At 40.1% G+C, this 18156-nt stretch overlaps 1 pseudogene; it reads left to right on the top strand.

The window, feature by feature from the left end:
- Positions 1-10360: 10360 nt before the first annotated feature.
- LOC145069974 (uncharacterized) lies at positions 10361-14823 on the top strand (annotated as a pseudogene).
- Positions 14824-18156: the final 3333 nt, after the last annotated feature.

Raw genomic sequence — 18156 nt, 5'->3', positions numbered from 1 at the left:
GACTTTTAACATGGAAAAAGGGTGTTTACGGCCTAAGCATGTGCTTGGGCCGTAAAGCCTTTTTAGTGCTCTAAAACTTATGGTTTTGATGATCAAAGGCTCCTAGGTACAACCCCTAACTAGTATCCAAGCTTAAAAGAAGAAAAATGGGGACTTTTGGCCATCTTTAGGGTGTTTACGGCCTAAGGAGCTTCTTAGGCCGTAAACTCCTTGATCATGACTCATTCACACGATTTTTGAGCTATAAACACATTGATGCATGTTTAGAATAAGTTAGGGAAGAAACTCTTACGTTCGGAAGCCGGAATTTGCGGTTTTGGAGTCGGAATCGGGTCTAGAGAGAGAAAGTAGTGAGAAAGTGTATGTTTGGGGTGGTAAAAGGGTGTAGAGTGGCATTCAATTTCCTTAAGTATGCCTCGGGTATTGCACCCGGTACACGGCTACCCGATGCTAAAGTTTAACGGGGTTAAAACTTTTTACCCGGGTGAAGTGGTTGAAAGGTAATATAACTTTATTTGGTTAAACGGGGTTAACACTTACAAGTTATATTTACTTATACTAAAATGATACTGCCAAGAAAATATATGTAAATAGATATTTATTTATTGACGACTTCAAATATTTCGGAAATTAATACATAACAACGAATTCCGTTAGTGAAAACGGGATTATGTAACGACAATAAGTTTGGGTTGTCACACTTTCTGACCCTGAATTATCTTGCTGACAACTAGAAAGCAGAATTCTTGACCATCCATTTTGTACAGAATTCAACCTAGTGAATGCTATGGCTACCCCATAATCTTACAACAATTCCACAATACTCTATCAACCCAGTGAACGCTACGACTATCCTGTAGTCTTAGAACACTTCCATAACATCCTATCAACCTAGTGAATGCTATGACTATCTTGTAGTCTTAAAACACTTCCACAACAACCTATGAACCTAACCCATGGCTTTTCCATCCATTTACCATACCATGATCAATTATGAGTCGAACCCTTATCCGATTATAATTCAATCAGGTGTTCGGGTCATGCTTCGAACCCCAAGGCCATAATAAGACAAGAACATGCAGAGACGCCCTAACACAACCCTCAATTTGAACCTAGTTATATATCCCCCCTGCACCACTGCTGATGTGTCACAATCATTACTTCATGTCCTCAACGAGATAACTCTAAATCTTCAAACCTTGCTTCATTGATTAAAACTAACCAATGACATTAACCCTTGCATAATTCTTGGCTCAAACCACAAACATAACTGGCTATCCAATTGACCCTGGATAGGAAACTTAGGACCATAGAGAGACATATTATGCATGTTTATAACATGACATGGCTGATGCTATTTAATTCAAGTGGTTAGTTGATTACTCAAAACATTATACAATGAGTAAAGTCATAATTATTATGGTGATTAAATAATAAGAGTTTTATTTATATTTAATAGTTTTGAGATGATAGTTAATTAGTTTATTATTATGTTTCCCTTTACATGTTTTACTTCATGAATAATTCGATTATTCGAAGCTCCACATTCGCTCATACTTTACGAAGTAAGTAGTGAATGAAGACTGTCATGAAATGGATTGTAGATTCTCTAAGGGAGTTAGACATAGCAATATAATTGCTACAATGTTCATGAGTACTTAGAAATGGAGATTTAAGTACCGGATAAATCCACACTCAGAAATGTACTTCATGGAATTTATCACGAGTATTATGAGACAATAAAATCTTATGATCTTGAAACGGAGATATATGAGTTGTAATTTACAAGTTGGTTGTACATTGGTAATGAGTAAACGCATTAGTAACTTGATTTTATAAAATGTTAAATTGTCATGAATGATTTGTTAAGTAAAAGATGCAAGCATATGAGTCAAAGTTTATTTGTTCCTTTTGCCCTAACGGGAAAAGAGATATCTTTGGGCCTCTCAGTGATTTGGTGTTGACTTATTGTGTTGGGCCCAACCAGGACTAAATTGATGTGTTCAATTAGAAGTCCTATCTCATCACAAATCAGAAATAGAAAAACAAAGTCTTAGACAATGAGATTGATTTTATTCCATGTATCATGTCTAAATTATATCTTACAGAATGGAGGATTATATGATCACTTCTCTTAGGACACACAACTAACTAGGTCAAAGTTCGGCAGTAGCTTTTAGAAGCTACAATTTCCTGACCGATTCAAAAGCTATACCGGCAATTATACTTATAGACTTATTCAAGTGGGAGACTGTTGGATTAGGTGTATAAGCCCATAACTAAAATTGGTATATATTTGAATTGATGGTAGCACTGTTCTTTTGAGTTTCCCTCAAACCTAGCAATTGGGCATGATGATTTTAGAGATATAGATTAATTTATTATGTGAATAATAAATTAAATAAATGATTTATTAATCTGTTATGAAAATAATATATTAACTAGAAATCATATTATTTAATTAATAATTAATCATAAATTAATTGGAATAATTAAAAGTACATGGACTGTTTTGTTACTTATTAATAGTTGAGAAAGGAAGGTTCTAGAATCCCTTGGAAGAGGTTGATGAAAATCATTAGGGAAACCCTAGGATATTTCATCCAAGGGCCCTTGGACAATGGGATTGGGCTGCTTGGTCATCAAGCAAAGGATATAAGACATATCCCCAAAACCCTATCTTTGGCACCAAGTTTCCTCAACTATACAAGGAGTCTCCTAGCCCCTTGATTTCGTGACTCCTTCTCTTCCCAAGGCTTGGACAAAATCTTACCTCCCCTCTCCTCTCTTTTATATTATCCTCTTGCTAGTTTGGGTGTGATTCCATTAGAAGCACGACACTTGTGGTGCTTGGTTCCAAGATATCAACAAAAGGGAATTCTAGTTGTTTGCTATAACAACTAAAATGTATGTAATCCTAAAACCCTTTCATCATAATTTCGATTTCTAAAGTTGCCTGGGGTTTGCAGGTTTCTATTTGATGTTCTTAGTTATAGGTTCAATTGAGAAAACATAGATCCTATTTAGGTTACATGCAAACTTAAAGGTTTTATTTTTGTTTGTTTACCTAAATCCTATCGACTATATCTCAATAGAAACTATATGAGGTATGATTAGCATTGTATTAATCATATTAACCTATTTTGTTATAATATTAGTGGTATTTACGAACTTTGATATGATGTAACATCCCGACTCCCAATTATGAATTTCAAGATTTTTTTTACATCATTTAAGACCTACTCGATGAGTTTGAGGCCCCAACTCATCGTGTAGAAACTGATCAGGCCATGTGGTTTATGGAACCTACTCGACGAGTTGGAGGACCCCAACTCGACGAATTGAGGCTGAGCATGAAAACCCTAATTTTGTAACGACCATAAAGTTTCAACCAATTTTAACTTTTCAAAAACAACCCATTTTCATAGTGTTATTACAAAAAGGTTTTCAATACAATTATTATCAGAGTCTCCCCAGAACCACATCATAAAACATAATCGTGAGGAGCGGTACGATCATGCCTTTGCCTTGCCACGGTCTCCCGAAGAACCTGAAAAACATTAAACCACAACTGTAAGCCCGAAAGCTGAGTGAGATACTCCCAAAATACCAACCACATATACCATACACGCACAACATGCCATATCATAACAGAACACAGAACAACCATACACTTCGAGTCTACTGTGTGACTGGTCCGCCGCACCGGCCAACAGTCCACCCGGTCCACCCTCCAAGTCTAGCCATGTACATCGAGTCTACAGTGTGATTGGTCCGCCCGCACATGGACTTCAATCCACCTGGTCCACCCTCTGAGTCTACAATGTGACTGGTCCGCCCGCACTAGGCCTTCAGTCGGCCTGGTCCACTCTCCGAGCCTCGGCACGTCTGGTCCGCCCTCTTGGGGCCTATAGCCTATCCGGACCGCTCGCTGGGCCTTTGGGATAACCGGTCCGCCTTGGGTATGTTGGCCTACAGCACAAAGTAGGACCCGCCTCAACCCAACCCCAGTCCAACAACCATGTGCACATAAACATTCAAACATATAACAATTCACATTCAATCAAGCCGATCTAACAGATCACATAACATAACATCATCCTAACCAGGATACCGACCTAACCGGTCACTAGCATAGAATCATCCTATATACTAGGATACCGACCTTAACCAGGTCTCTAACATAAACCATCCTAACTACCAGGATGCAAACATATCAAAGCAAGAACATAACAACGATACCCGGATTACAATTCGCTAAAGGGCCGGCCTTGGTGCCTTAGACCCTATTGATATAGTGAGGATAACTCACCTCGCAACTGCCGACTGAACAGATAAACCCAAGCTGCTCCGACCACTGATGCGATCTCCACCACTGGTCAACACCAAAACACTGAACTCAAAACAAAAGCCAACCATTACCAAAATGCCCCTGGAGGTCAACTGGTCAACCCTTGGTCAAAGTCAAAGTCAACCCCTGACTAACTCTACTCGCCGAGTCAACCCGATGACTCGTCGAGTCCCCATGCACAGAACTTCCCCAATCCGCAACTCAACTCGCCGAGTCACCCCGACACTCGTCGAGTTCCACAACCCTGAGTCCTTTCACACTCGACTCACCGAGTCATTCCTTGACTCACCGATTCACAGCTCAACCAGAAGAAAGGTTAGGGCCTCACGACCAGACTCGCCGAGTCCAAGGCTATCTTCAACAGGCTCGCCGAGTTGTTCTTCCAACTCGTCGAGTCCCTACCTATCTTCGTCCAACTCGCCGAGTTGTTCTTCCAACTCGTCGAGTTCCAGCCTATCTTCAAGCAACTCGCCGAGTACACCCTTGTGACTCGCCGAGTACCCTTAGATCTGAAACCATACAGAGGCTTTCTAAGCAATGCAGAAGCTCTAAACCATAGATCTACCCTTCTACAAGCCATCCATCACGTAAAGTGGAAAACTTTACATGAATCCAAGTAGATCTGAGCATGTTACACTCTAGGGTTTGGGTTTGGGACAAAAGAACTTCACCAACAACTCTTGAGCATAGACTTTATGGCTTTCTGGATCATTAGCAACCTAGATCTGAGGTAGCAACCTCAGATCTTACACCAAACTTAAGATGGACCTCATTTATGCCCCAAAACCCCCACAAATGATAGATCTAGATGCACAAAAGCTCAAACAGAAGATTATTACCTCAAATGAAGGCTCCCACTGAAGAATGAACCAATTCTCTGCAAAGCCCCTTGCTCCAATCTTCTTGCTCTTCAATTCCCTTCCAAGATTACCTCCTCCAAGGCTCTAATCTCTCACCAAGGAAAGCTCACACGAATTTAGGGTTTCTGGAACTCAAAGGGAAGATAAAGAGGCTGGGGAAGAAGTGTTATGTTCTTTATATAGTGCTCAACCCCCGGAATTAGGGTTTTCTCCACTCAGCACCAACTCGCCGAGTCCACCCATGCTACTCGCCGAGTTGGTCACTTAACACGCGACCAGGGTCGCGACCCTACTCGCCGAGTTTCCCCTTCACACTTACACTTTTAGCCCTTCAACTCTACTTCTGATACTCCTGGATGTTACCATTCTCCCCCACTTAAATTAGGCTTCGTCCTCGAAGCCTGAGGCAACACAACTCCAGAATTACTCTCGCAATGCACCACCTGGTATTAACCAAACCAGGTTCCTCAACGCACAACCACCGAAACCTAAAACCTAAATTTTCTTTCCGCGGTGTCCTGACCACCGCTTCAAGCCGGCCACCGGCCTCCTCCACACTTATCAACTGAGTACCACTCCATGATACTTCACTCGCTCCAAAACACAACAATCACTAGCAACTTTATCCACTCCATGCTGACAGGATGACACATCCTTCAACCTCAAAGTAACTCCCATGAGTTCTCCACCGCAATCTCATACCCATGCTGAACTGGCTCTAGCATCTTCGAGTTGGGAAAACCCGTCACACTGACGACACCTCCAAACATCCCCCAGGATGAATTACCACTACATACACAATTCCTTGATCAAAATAAAACTAGGAATCCAAGACTCCATCCCTGCATCCCTTCCGAGCCTCTTGGCTCTACACCCTCGGAATTCCTTCCGTGACCTCAGCAGACATCCAATCCGGATGTGATCCCATACCACTGCCGCAAACACGCTACTCAATGACCATAATTGGATCACTCCAATCATAACTCTGCACTGCTGCTTTCACTTCCGTGAACTTACACTCCCTCTCGGAGCTACATTCTTCCCTTTCCTTACCAAGGAAAACCACTTGGCTGCCTTGACACTACCACAAGTGCCACGGTGCTCACCTAATACTATACCATTTCCTTATAGCTTAACCACTATCCCATGCACCACACATACTCTGAATCCGCTCGTAGGGACTCTCGAGTCCATGCACTACCTCCACTACTTATGATAAATATTCGGGGCCCGACCTTGTGATGCCATCACATCGCGACATACTCATTCCATATCCTCAACAGATCTATCAACACATGCAGAGTCTTCAGCATGACTGGACCGCCTTACCAGGCCTTCAGCCAATCTGGACCACTCTCATAACCTTCAGCAGATCTGGACCGCCCTCAAGGGCCTTCAGTCTGGATGGACCGTTCTCCGAGCCTTCGGCCTGACTAGTACGCCTACCGGCCTTCAATCTATCCGGTCCACTCAACTAGCATTCATCATTCCGAGTCATCCCTCCGGGAAACTCTCCCATACATACTGTTCTAGCCCTCTAGGGGTTCCGAACTATATCTCCATCCTACATACTTAAACCCGGCCTGATCATAGGCCCTCCACAATCAATTACTCTTGGTCTGTATCCCGCCCTGCATGCCTGCCACTTACTCATACCAGCCTACGCTCTTGGCTGACAGAAACACTGTTGAATCCCAAGCAGGTAAACAACCTCCCATGCTCATCGATCTTCCAGAGAATTTTCCAATTCTCCCCCACTTAGAGCACTGACTATCAACCACCGGTCGCCATCACCGACCTCCCTTATCACCCTACACAACACAATCCCTTGCACGCGAACTGGTTCCCACTAGAACGAGCAACCTTCACAAAATCACATATCAGAACGGATCATCTCGCCTTAAAAGAAACCCGACCTTCAGCTAACCATTCCTCAGACTACAGATGCTACCAAACATTCAGACGAAAAACCAGATTCCCGCTAAAAATCCTCATGAATGATAACCAACGAAACTCCCAACACTAAACCCATAACCATACCACATCCTCAAGGAACAACGAATACAATACCAAAATCACACAGCGAGACTAGCAGATAAACACTACACCACAAAAATCACCAAATAACAAGACATCAAGAAAGAAACATACCCGCAGCTGCATCCGGCACTGCCCTGACCTCCTCCGCTGTCAGCTGAAAAGCACGACCCTGAGCCCTTGGGGGCTCCACTCCACCCTGACCTCCACCCGTGATCCTAAATGTGGCCGGTACTGGAGCCTGCACCGGTCCTGCAGTAAGCTGTGGACATTTGACCCTCAAGTGTCCAACCTGATGGCAATGATGACAAATCCTCAAATCCCGAACCGGGGCTGACTGCCGACAATCCCTCGCATAGTGCCCCTCCCTTCCGCACTTGCGACATACACCACCAAACCTACAAACTCTGGTGTGACCCTTCCCACACTCCCCACACGTGTGGCTATTCTGATCTCCCACCCTAGAATCAACGACTTTGGACCGTTTCGGCGCCGACTGCGACTGCACCGGAGCCTGCCTCAACTCTTGCAACTACAACTCAATCTCCAACTCACGCCGCCTGGTGGCCTCCTGCAACTCTAACAAGGTCTCGCACCTTTGCGTAGACACAAACTTTCTGATATCCCTCTTGAGCATACTCAGATATCTGGACATCTGAGCCTGCTCCGAAGCGAACTCAGGGCAAAACATCGCCCTCTCAGTGAACATCCTGGTGATCTCCGTCACCGATTCTGAATCCTGCTTCAGCTCAAGGAACTCCTGATCCAATCTCTCCCTCTCAACCCACAGAACATAACGAGTGCTGAACATCTCTAGGAACTGATCCCATCAAACCGCAGCCCTCTACGCATCCGAAAATGACCCCGTGGTCAATCTCCACCAATCCTTCGCCCCGAGCCTCAACAGGTTCAGAGCACACCTCACCCTCTGATCACCAGGGCACGACCACATGAAGAAACACCCCTCCACGTCCGACAACCATCTCATAGCAACAATCGGGTCTTGAACTCCATCAAAGGTAGGAGGCTTCGTATTATCGAAGTCCCGATACTGAAAACCTCGACCGGCTCCTCCCCTGCCGCTGCTACAGCCACTGTAGCCGCCGCGGCAGCCGTCTCTGTGAGAGCTGCATAGTGCTCATCAAAATACTCAATCATGGCGGTCTTGATCGACCCAAAGAGTTCCGACAACTCGGCCCGGAACAATGCAGCAACCTCATCATGTAGGATCTCACGAATCCTAGCGTCCAACTCTCCTGTGCTCATCTGACCAATAACCTCGGGCGGTACTGACCCACCCTGACCGCCCTCTCCGGCTCCTAATCCTGAACCGGATCCGCTCCCAGCATGCCTCGTGACCACCATACTGAAAAACACCACAAGATCTCAGATACTTCCCACTATCCCGGGAACCAACTCCCAACCCAACCCTAGAGGTCATGGTTTCCCTGATACGCGTATGGGTCCTGTGCTTTCAGTAGTACGGGCCCATACTACCTTCCACACCTACCCATATTTGTATTAAGTACTACCACAACACTCTAGTGAAAACATACAAAACAAGCGCTCAACCCTCACTCCTAGAGGAACACCGAAAATCTCCCACAGAGGAACCCTAGGCTAGTAGGCATCATAAATCAGGCAACATTATCATGAAATCCTGAAGATCTCTAACCTAATACTAGCATGCTGTTCTATCAAAGCTCAAAAAGAAATATCATGCATGGTATTTTGGGGTTACTTACTGGCTCCGGCTGATCGTACCTCCGCGTCCCACCCTTTACTCATTTTGAAAACCATTTTAAATTCTCTTTTAAAAACTCTCCCTGATTAGAGACTGGATTCACACAAATGTTCCTCCAATTCACTCAAACCAAGGCTCTGATGCCAACTTGTAACGACCATAAAATTTCAACCAATTTTAACTTTTAAAAAACAACCCATTTTCATAGTGTTATTACAAAAAGGTTTTCAATACAATTATTATCAGAGTCTCCCCAGAACCATATCATAAAGCATAATCGTGAGGAGCGGTACGATCACGCCTTTGCCTTGCCACGGTCTCCCGAAGAACCTGAAAAACGTTAAACCACAACTGTAAGCCCGAAAGCTTAGTGAGATACCCCCAAAATACCAACCACATATACCATACACGCACAACATGCCATATCATAACAGAACACAAAACAGCCAAGCACTTCGGGTCTACTGTGTGACTGGTCCGCTGCACCGGCCAACAGTCCACCTGGTCCACCCTCCGAGTCTAGCATGTACATCGAGTCTACAGTGTGATTGGTCCGCCCGCACCGGGCCTTCAATCTACCTGGTCCACCCTCTGAGTCTACAGTATGACTGGTCCACCCGTACTGGGCCTTCCGTCGGCCTCGTCCACTCTCCGAGCCTCGGCACGTCTGGTCTGCCCTCTTGGGGCCTACAGCCTATCCGGACCGCTCGCTGAGCCTTCGGGATAACCAGTCCGCCTTGGGTATGTTGGCTTACAACACAAAGCAGGACCCGCCTCAACCCAACCCCAGTCCAACAACCATGTGCACATAAACATTCAAACATATAACAATTCACATTCAATCAAGCCGATCTAACAGATCACATAACATAACATCATCCTAACTAGGATACCGACCTAACCGGTCACTAGCATAACATCATCCTATATACCAGGATACCGACTTTAACCAGGTCTCTAACATAAACCATCCTAACTACCAGGATGCAAACATATCAAAGCAATAACATAACAACGATAATCGAATCACAATCCGATAAAGGGCCGGCCTTGGTGCCTTAGACCCTGTTGATATAGTGAGGATAACTCACCTCGCAATTGCCGATTGAACAGATAAACCCAAGCTGCTCCGACCACTAATGCGATCACCACCACTGGTCAACACCAAAACACTGAACTCAAAACAAAATCCAACCATTACCAAAATGCCCCTGGAAGTCAACTGGTCAACCCTTGGTCAAAGTCAAAGTCAAAGTCAACCCCTGACTGACTCTACTCGCCGAGTCAACCCGATGACTCGCCGAGTCCCCATGCACAGAACTTCCCCAATCCGCAACTCAACTCGCCGAGTCACCCCGAAACTCACTAGCTTTTGTCTGTTTGTGTTTTACAAAATTCTGAATATGTTGTACACTTGCTCTCCTAATGGTAGATATAATGTCAAGCATTTCTGCTCTTTTTTGTCCTTCCCTAGTGAAGTTGCAATTCTTTTAAGCATTAAATGCTTGCCATTATTTTCTCTAAATGTGGTTTTCCTAATAATCTTGGAACTTTGTTTCATTGCCTCAGAGCCCTTCTGAAGTACATGCTAATGTTGCAGAAACTTCATGTACTATATAACACGAAATGCACAATCTCTTCATGTCTCTATGCTTTCTAGTTCAATCTTTGTATGTGTTTATGACTTCATGTGCTGGATGCATTGTCGATAGGGGGAGGGGAGGGGAGATTTTAGCTATTTTCCTGATTTACCCTTTTACTCCTAGAATAGAGCTGTAGCAGTTTTGGTTCATTTGCAATTTTGAATTACTATATCAAGATTTGTATCAGAATAATAACGAAGAGGGATATGTTTATTAGGGAGAAGTTACATGGAAATTTCCATACAAAAGATGATTTGTGCATCAAACATGTCACTATTGTAGTCCCAACTTGCAATCAGGGGGTTTACTTTGTTGACTTCAAAGTCTTTGTGTGAAGAAGATTTGTGGCCAAGTACATTTACGTTTTCCATGGGGCATAGTTTGTACCCAGAACTCCAAATTCAATAACACTAATTGTCTAATTCACTATAATCCAAAAAATTTCATAACAATATTGCTATCAAATTAAAGAGAAAAATTGTTGAAATTCTGATATAACTGGTTTAATTATTAAAATATTGCAGATTAAAAAATGTTGGTAATTTGTTCTAGGTTAAAAGAAATTATATTTATATGTATGTATGTATGTATTGTATGATGTATGATGTGTGATGTATGTATATGCGTGTGCGTGTGTTAGAAGTTCCATGTGTACTTGTTTGTGGATACAAATTAGGTTGCCAATTGACTTCCAATTCTGGTTCACATGACTTCAAAGTCCTCCATGACAATATGGTGCTCTTCATTATATGGATTTATAAATGAACTATTCTCGATCATAACAACCCATCAGTTCATCATAACAACCTATATTTCCACTTCATTTCTTCCAAAATTAAACTGAGTTGGGGTTGATAATGGGGAATCACAGGGATTTGGGGCTCCATCTTGTTTTCGTATGTGTTTTTTTGTTTGCAACTACAAATACTTGTTTCGGTGCTGGAAATGTAAATGTTGTTTGTTCTCAGAAAGAGAGACTCGCTCTTCTCAAGTTCAAAGGGAGTGTGAAAGATTTTTCTGGAATGTTGTCATCATGGGTTGGCAATGACTGTTGCATGTGGGAAGGAATCCAGTGTGACAGTCTCACTGGAACTGTTGAAAGCCTTCATCTCAATGACTTAATTGGTAATGAGGTGAACTCTTCTTTGGCAGAGCTAAGGAATCTCAAATACTTAGATTTGAGTTGGAATGATTTTGGTGGAAGCCGGATCCCTGAGTTCATTGGATCCTTCAAACAGCTGATGTACCTGAATCTCTCTTATGCTGGTTTTCAAGGTATTATTCCTCCTCACATTGGAAACCTTTCTAATTTAAAGGTTCTTGATCTCAGTTCAAACCATGAGCTCATGGCAGATGATACGGCATGGGTTTTTGGCCTTTCGTCACTCGAGCATCTCGACCTCAGTCGGATGAAACTTAGTGGAGCACAAAACTTGGACATAGTTCCTTACATGATACCTTCATTAAAAGAGTTAAGTTTGTCTGAATGTGGACTTTCCAATGCTGATTTTCTTAATTCGAGTAGAATAATTTCCAATATCAAATACCTAGATCTTAGCTTCAATTCTTTCAAAGGTCCACTGCCTGGCTTTCTTCAGAACATGACATCCCTAGCATTCCTCGATCTTTCATACTTTGATCTAAGTTTGAATTGGAACTTTGCAAAGTTGCTAAACATGATCCCTTCTTTATCTGAGCTGCATCTGTCATGTTGTGGGCTTGAGAACACGTTTCTTTCTTCCCCTTTTCTCAATTTCAGTACACTTTCAAACATCCAACACCTGGATCTTAGTGTCAATTCAATTGAAGGTATGTTTCCATCTATTTTAACAAACATGAGTTCCCTAAAAGTCCTTGACCTTTCAGGAAACATGCTGAGTTCTTCGGTTCCTATTATGCATAACCTTCTTGAACTTGATGTTTCTAGAAACCAGTTGAAGCAGATTCAACACCTTGGAATCTAGAAACAGTGTCACCTCAAACAACTGAGTGCCTCATACAATCATTTTGAGATAGAAATGATCGACTCACCAAAAAATGTATGCTATTGCTCCCAGTATGCTTTGGAGATGTTGGATATACATGGGAGTGTAAACGGTACAATTCCAAAATCACTTGGAAGATTGGCCAATTTAAGAGTCTTGGATCTATCTAGCAGTGGATTGACAGGTCCAATCTCCATATCTCTAAAAAGGTTAAGTTTTTTAGAAGTATTGGATCTCTCTAATAACCAGCTAACCGGTTACATTCCCACATTCCTTGGAAAGTTATCAGCTTTAACAAATTTGTATCTAGGATCCAATAGGTTAATGGGCCCCATACCAGCATCTCTAGGAAGACTTGTTTCACTACAAGCAATTTCGGTGTCTTCAAACCTGTCAAATGGAACTATTCCAGTTTCGTTTGGGCAACTTGTCAAACTTGAATATTTAGATATCTCAAACAATTCTTTAGGAGTAGTTTCTGAAGCCCATTTTGCTAACCTTTCGATGTTGAGTTACTTGGATGCTTCTTCTAACACCAAGTTGGCATTCAATGTTTCATGTGAGTGGATACCTCCATTCCAATTGGTGGATCTTGATCTTAGTTCTTGCAATATTGCAAATGGGTTTCCACAGTGGATTCGAGATCAAAGGAAACTTGAGAGGTTAGTGTTGTCGAATGCTTCAATTTCAGGAACTCTGCCCACATGGTTGCAAAAGATGCCCAATATTCCTTTTCTAGATCTTTCCCACAACAAACTCAGCGGACCATTGACAAACCTTCCTGATGGGTATGTGTCTGAATATGGAACTCTCCGGGCTTTATTTCTGGAAAGTAATCTATTCAATGAGTCGATTCCAAGTTCATTGTGTAGAAGGACAGATTTGGAATATCTTGACCTTTCCAGAAATAGGTTAACCGGAAAAATTCCAAATTGTCTTGAGAATCTGCAAAAGCTGTTTGTCATGATATTTAGCTCAAATCGGCTGTGTGGTGTGATTCCAAATTCCATATTTCGTAATTCTTCGTCATTAGAGTGGTTAAAATTGAACGACAATGACTTAATTGGTGAAGTTCCTTGAGAATTGGGGAGTTTACAAAATTTAATGGTCTTAGATTTGGGTGATAATAAGTTCTCGGGAAACATACCTGAATGGATTGGAGAAAAGCTCGCATATTTGGTTGTTTTGAGGTTGCACAAAAATAACTTCACCGGAAGAATTCCTCGATCTTTGTGCAAATCTTCAAATCTGCAAATATTGGATGTTGCATACAACAACTTAACTGGAACAATCCCTCAATGTCTAGGAGGTTTAAATGCCATGGTTAGGGGTAGCAGAAGAATTTGGCATGTTCACCTGGTTGATTATGATCAAAACGTGATTCAAGTGATGAAAGGTGTTGATCTTGAATATTCAACAACTTGGGATATGGTTTATAACATGGACCTTTCAAGCAATAAACTTGTAGGAGAAATACCAGTAGAGATAACTGCACTTTCTATGTTGGTGGGTCTCAATTTGTCAAACAATCATCTCAGTGGGGGAATTCCAGACAACATCGGAAACATGACGTCATTATTTTCTCTCGATTTATCTAGAAACGAGTTGACCGGGATGATCCCTCCAAGCATGGTAGCTTTGACTTTTTTGAGTCATTTGAATTTGTCACACAACAACTTGTGGGGACGAATTCCAAGGGGAAATCAATTGCAGACACTTACTGATCCATCAATATATGCCGGGAACAAAGATCTGTGTGGAGCTCCGTTGCTGAATAATTGCTCAAATCATCAAGACCCAACAACAACCCCCGAGAACAAATACGAAGCAGCTTATGAGCCAACAAATGTATGATTGAAGATATGGTATTATGTGGACGTAGCATGTGGTTTTGCAACAGGGTTTTGGGGTGTTATTGGAGTTTTAGTGTTCAAGAAGCAGTGGAGACGGAAGTTTTTCACGTTTTTTGAGGAAACTCTGGATGAGATTTATTAAATATATGTAGCAATGATTGTTTTGATTTTTTAGTACTGCTATTTGCTTATTTATACTACTATTTGGATTTTGTATTTGCATGACATTTTTTTTACTAGATTTGGTATTTATATAGAGATTAAATTATCAGGTAATCTACTTATTATTTAGTTCTTCATTCGTGCATTTTCTAGTTTTTTTAAGCGAAGAACGAGTTATTGTTATAAAAGATCTTGTTCTTAGATTGGAATAGAGTTAGGTCTTGGTTAATGATTTGGTACTACTTCAAATACTTGATCCCCTAATCGTGGGGACTATGTTAATCTGAGTGGAAAATCTCATCTTTTTGCTTTTTACATGCTTCTCTCCACATACTCAAATTTTATCCATGTGTTTATTCCTGCAAAGCAAGAAAAATATTGTTATTTGACTATAAAAAATATCACCCTTTGCACAAAGAATCTTTCTAGGAGTACACCCTAATTTGCATTTCAGCATCTTAAATTATCAAATGACCATTTAAAGGCTACATCAGAAGTCAAGTAACGCTCTACTTAATGCTATGATTGCTATCAATAGATCTCTACAGCTCTAATTACAAGAAACATGACGTTGTACTTGTGTGATATTTTGGTAGCTGAAACTTAAATTGTACCAATTTATTTCATTGAGATTAATTTATGTTGGTCTTGTAACATTCAGACCAAAATCACCAAATTATTGTCCACACGATAACAAACGATCTAAACAAATTTGAGCATTAGTTGAAGGATTTTTCTGTAAATTATCTAAGTTGGCCTGAAAGAAGCTTAAGATATATATATATATATATATATATATATATATATATATATATATATATATATATATATATATATATATATTATACAAACCTTACTATTTCTAAAAATATATTTAAGACATCCAAGTGTTTAAGCTAATAGTACAACAAATCAGTATTAAAATAATATAATAATTTAAATCCTACAAAATACAATGCAATAAGTACAAGTGTTTAATGTACAATAAATCACATACTCCAATATTGAAACATTCAAACGTCAGGTCCTTATCTTTCCAGATATAGAGGACATCAACAACTTTGACTTGGCTCTTCTTTTTCCTTCTTTTACTCTTTATCCCTTCTTATCTTGACATTTGAATTCCCTGTCAATTCTCCTAATTTGAAATTTAAAAATGTGTATGAGGAGTCATCAATTGTCATAACCTGATAATAACCCCTTAGGTCTACACGTTTTAAATTTTTATGAACTTTAATTGATAATGGACGTTATATCATAAAAATGATTTCTAATTAAATATGGGGCCTATAGAAAAAAATACAATATTAATATAAATTTGTTCCACTAACAAACTCATTGATGTATTATGTTACAAATAACCTCAAAATATAATTATATTGTTCTTAGAGAGTTAGACTTTACTTTCTATGGAACAAAACATTTTTATAAAATAAACGTATCGCCGAAAAAAAATTATTTGTGTGCCCAATATAAACAAAAACCACAAATACATCAAAGAATACATTGTTTCTCGAAAAGAAAAAAGAATCAATAAATTGAAACTAATATGAAAAGAAACGATTTGCAGAAATAACCTATTTGTCACCACCACTTTGCGTGGGTAACGACTAGTATATATATATATATATATATATATATATATATATATATATATATATATATATATATATATATATATATATATATATATATATATATATATATAGAGAGAGAGAGAGAGAGAGAGAAAGGTAGGTTCCGTTGAGATTAAAAATAAAATAGAGATCTCGAGATTCAACCTCAGCCACGTATTTCACTTCTGCTGCTCTAACCCTTCGGCATACCGGCGCGGCAGGTCTGGTGTAATCATAAATGATTACACAGTGCCACCTGTTCCTTTCTCCTCCGCCACCATCCTCACCACCGTAACCGCTACCGCCACCACCACTACCACCACCTCTGACACCAGTCGACCCCACCATTGTCACCTCCATTACTTATACCACCGCCACCTCTGTCACCACCACCTCTTCTGCGACTAACTATAATAATCATTTATGATTACTCAATCTGTGAACAAACATATATGTATAATCATTTATGATTATGCATATATGTATAAACATGTATAATCCTGTATGATTAAACCTCTCTGCTATATAATCATTTATGATTAGGCATATATCGTTGCTGCTGGTACGCTGGAGCATTATAGCGGCAAATGCGAAATATGTGGCTGAGGTTTAATCTCAAGATCTCTACTTTTTTTTAATTCTCAAGTGAGCCGTCCCCTATATATATATATATATATATATATATATATATATATATATATATATATATATATATATGCAACATCATGAAATTGGAATTGATGCAACGTTTATTATCAGACTACAATATAACAGGTGTTACTTTCATTAGGTGATCTAGAATTGTTGCTTCCATTGATGAAACATGCTTCCCTAGGTATGAAATCCCTTGATATAACAGGTGTTACTTTCATTGAGTGATCATAGATTTGTTGCTTCCATTGATGAAACATGGTTCTCTAAATTGGAACTACATATCACCAAACATGTTTTTCTTCATTTTTATTTAAATTTCTTTCAAGAAATCAACATTAAATCCTAGCATCAAATGTAACATTTGACAATATGTCATTAGCAAAGAACCTCTTGATAGCATATATCATAAAGGGAATATTGCGGGAAATAGCAACATACTTTGGTTTTGCTACCTACACTTAGAGACACCGTAGTTTATCCTTTTTCCATAATGACAAGTGCAATGGCGGATCTAGAATTTTTTTTGAACAATGTCACCAACATTAAAAGCCTAATTTATAGTTACTTAATATAAGATAGTTTTTGGTTTTTCTATGTGCGGTTTTCTACAATGAAAGAAACTAATCGACAAATTCAATTTATAAAAAACCAAAATTTGTATCATTGATTTTTGTTTGGTTTTTCTCTCACTCATACAACTCAAAATACTTGCTTTATAATGTAAACTTAGCCACTCCCCATTTCACTTTAATAAAATAACAAAATCCTATGGCTTTTAACTCTCCAACCATGTCATGTTATGTCAGGTATAAGCTTTAGGAGGTTGCACCCAACACCCTACTGTTGGCAACACTATGGGCGTGTTTGACACAAAGTATTTGAGAGCGTTTGGGAACTTGTAGCTTCCGGTGTTTGACAAAACGTTCCATTTAAATAAAAAATATCGTTTGACACTACAAACTTTTAACATTTAGTTTAAACAAAACGCTTCAAATATAAAAGTTATCTCACGTAGCGTTTAACAAAAGGCTACCCTGATACCTGCTACCCGCTAATTTAGAATAATTGGTTAACATAGGATCTTTAAAAACTAACGAAAGTGACTTAATTAATACGTACCATATAAGTTAGATAGTTAGATGGCCTATAGTGAAAAAAAAAAAAACATAGATAGTCAAATTGGACCAAACACCTAAGTTCATTGCGTTGTAGCTATCACGAAACTGTCCCAAGTTCGCTTTGTGTTTTTCT

This window comes from Lactuca serriola, chromosome 8 (assembly GCF_051521515.1).
Source record: "Lactuca serriola cultivar US96UC23 chromosome 8, Lser_US96UC23_V15, whole genome shotgun sequence".
In the NCBI taxonomy this organism is placed as follows: domain Eukaryota; kingdom Viridiplantae; phylum Streptophyta; class Magnoliopsida; order Asterales; family Asteraceae; genus Lactuca; species Lactuca serriola.
Note: the sequence above shows the minus strand (reverse complement) of the source record. Positions and strands in the feature narration are given on the sequence as shown.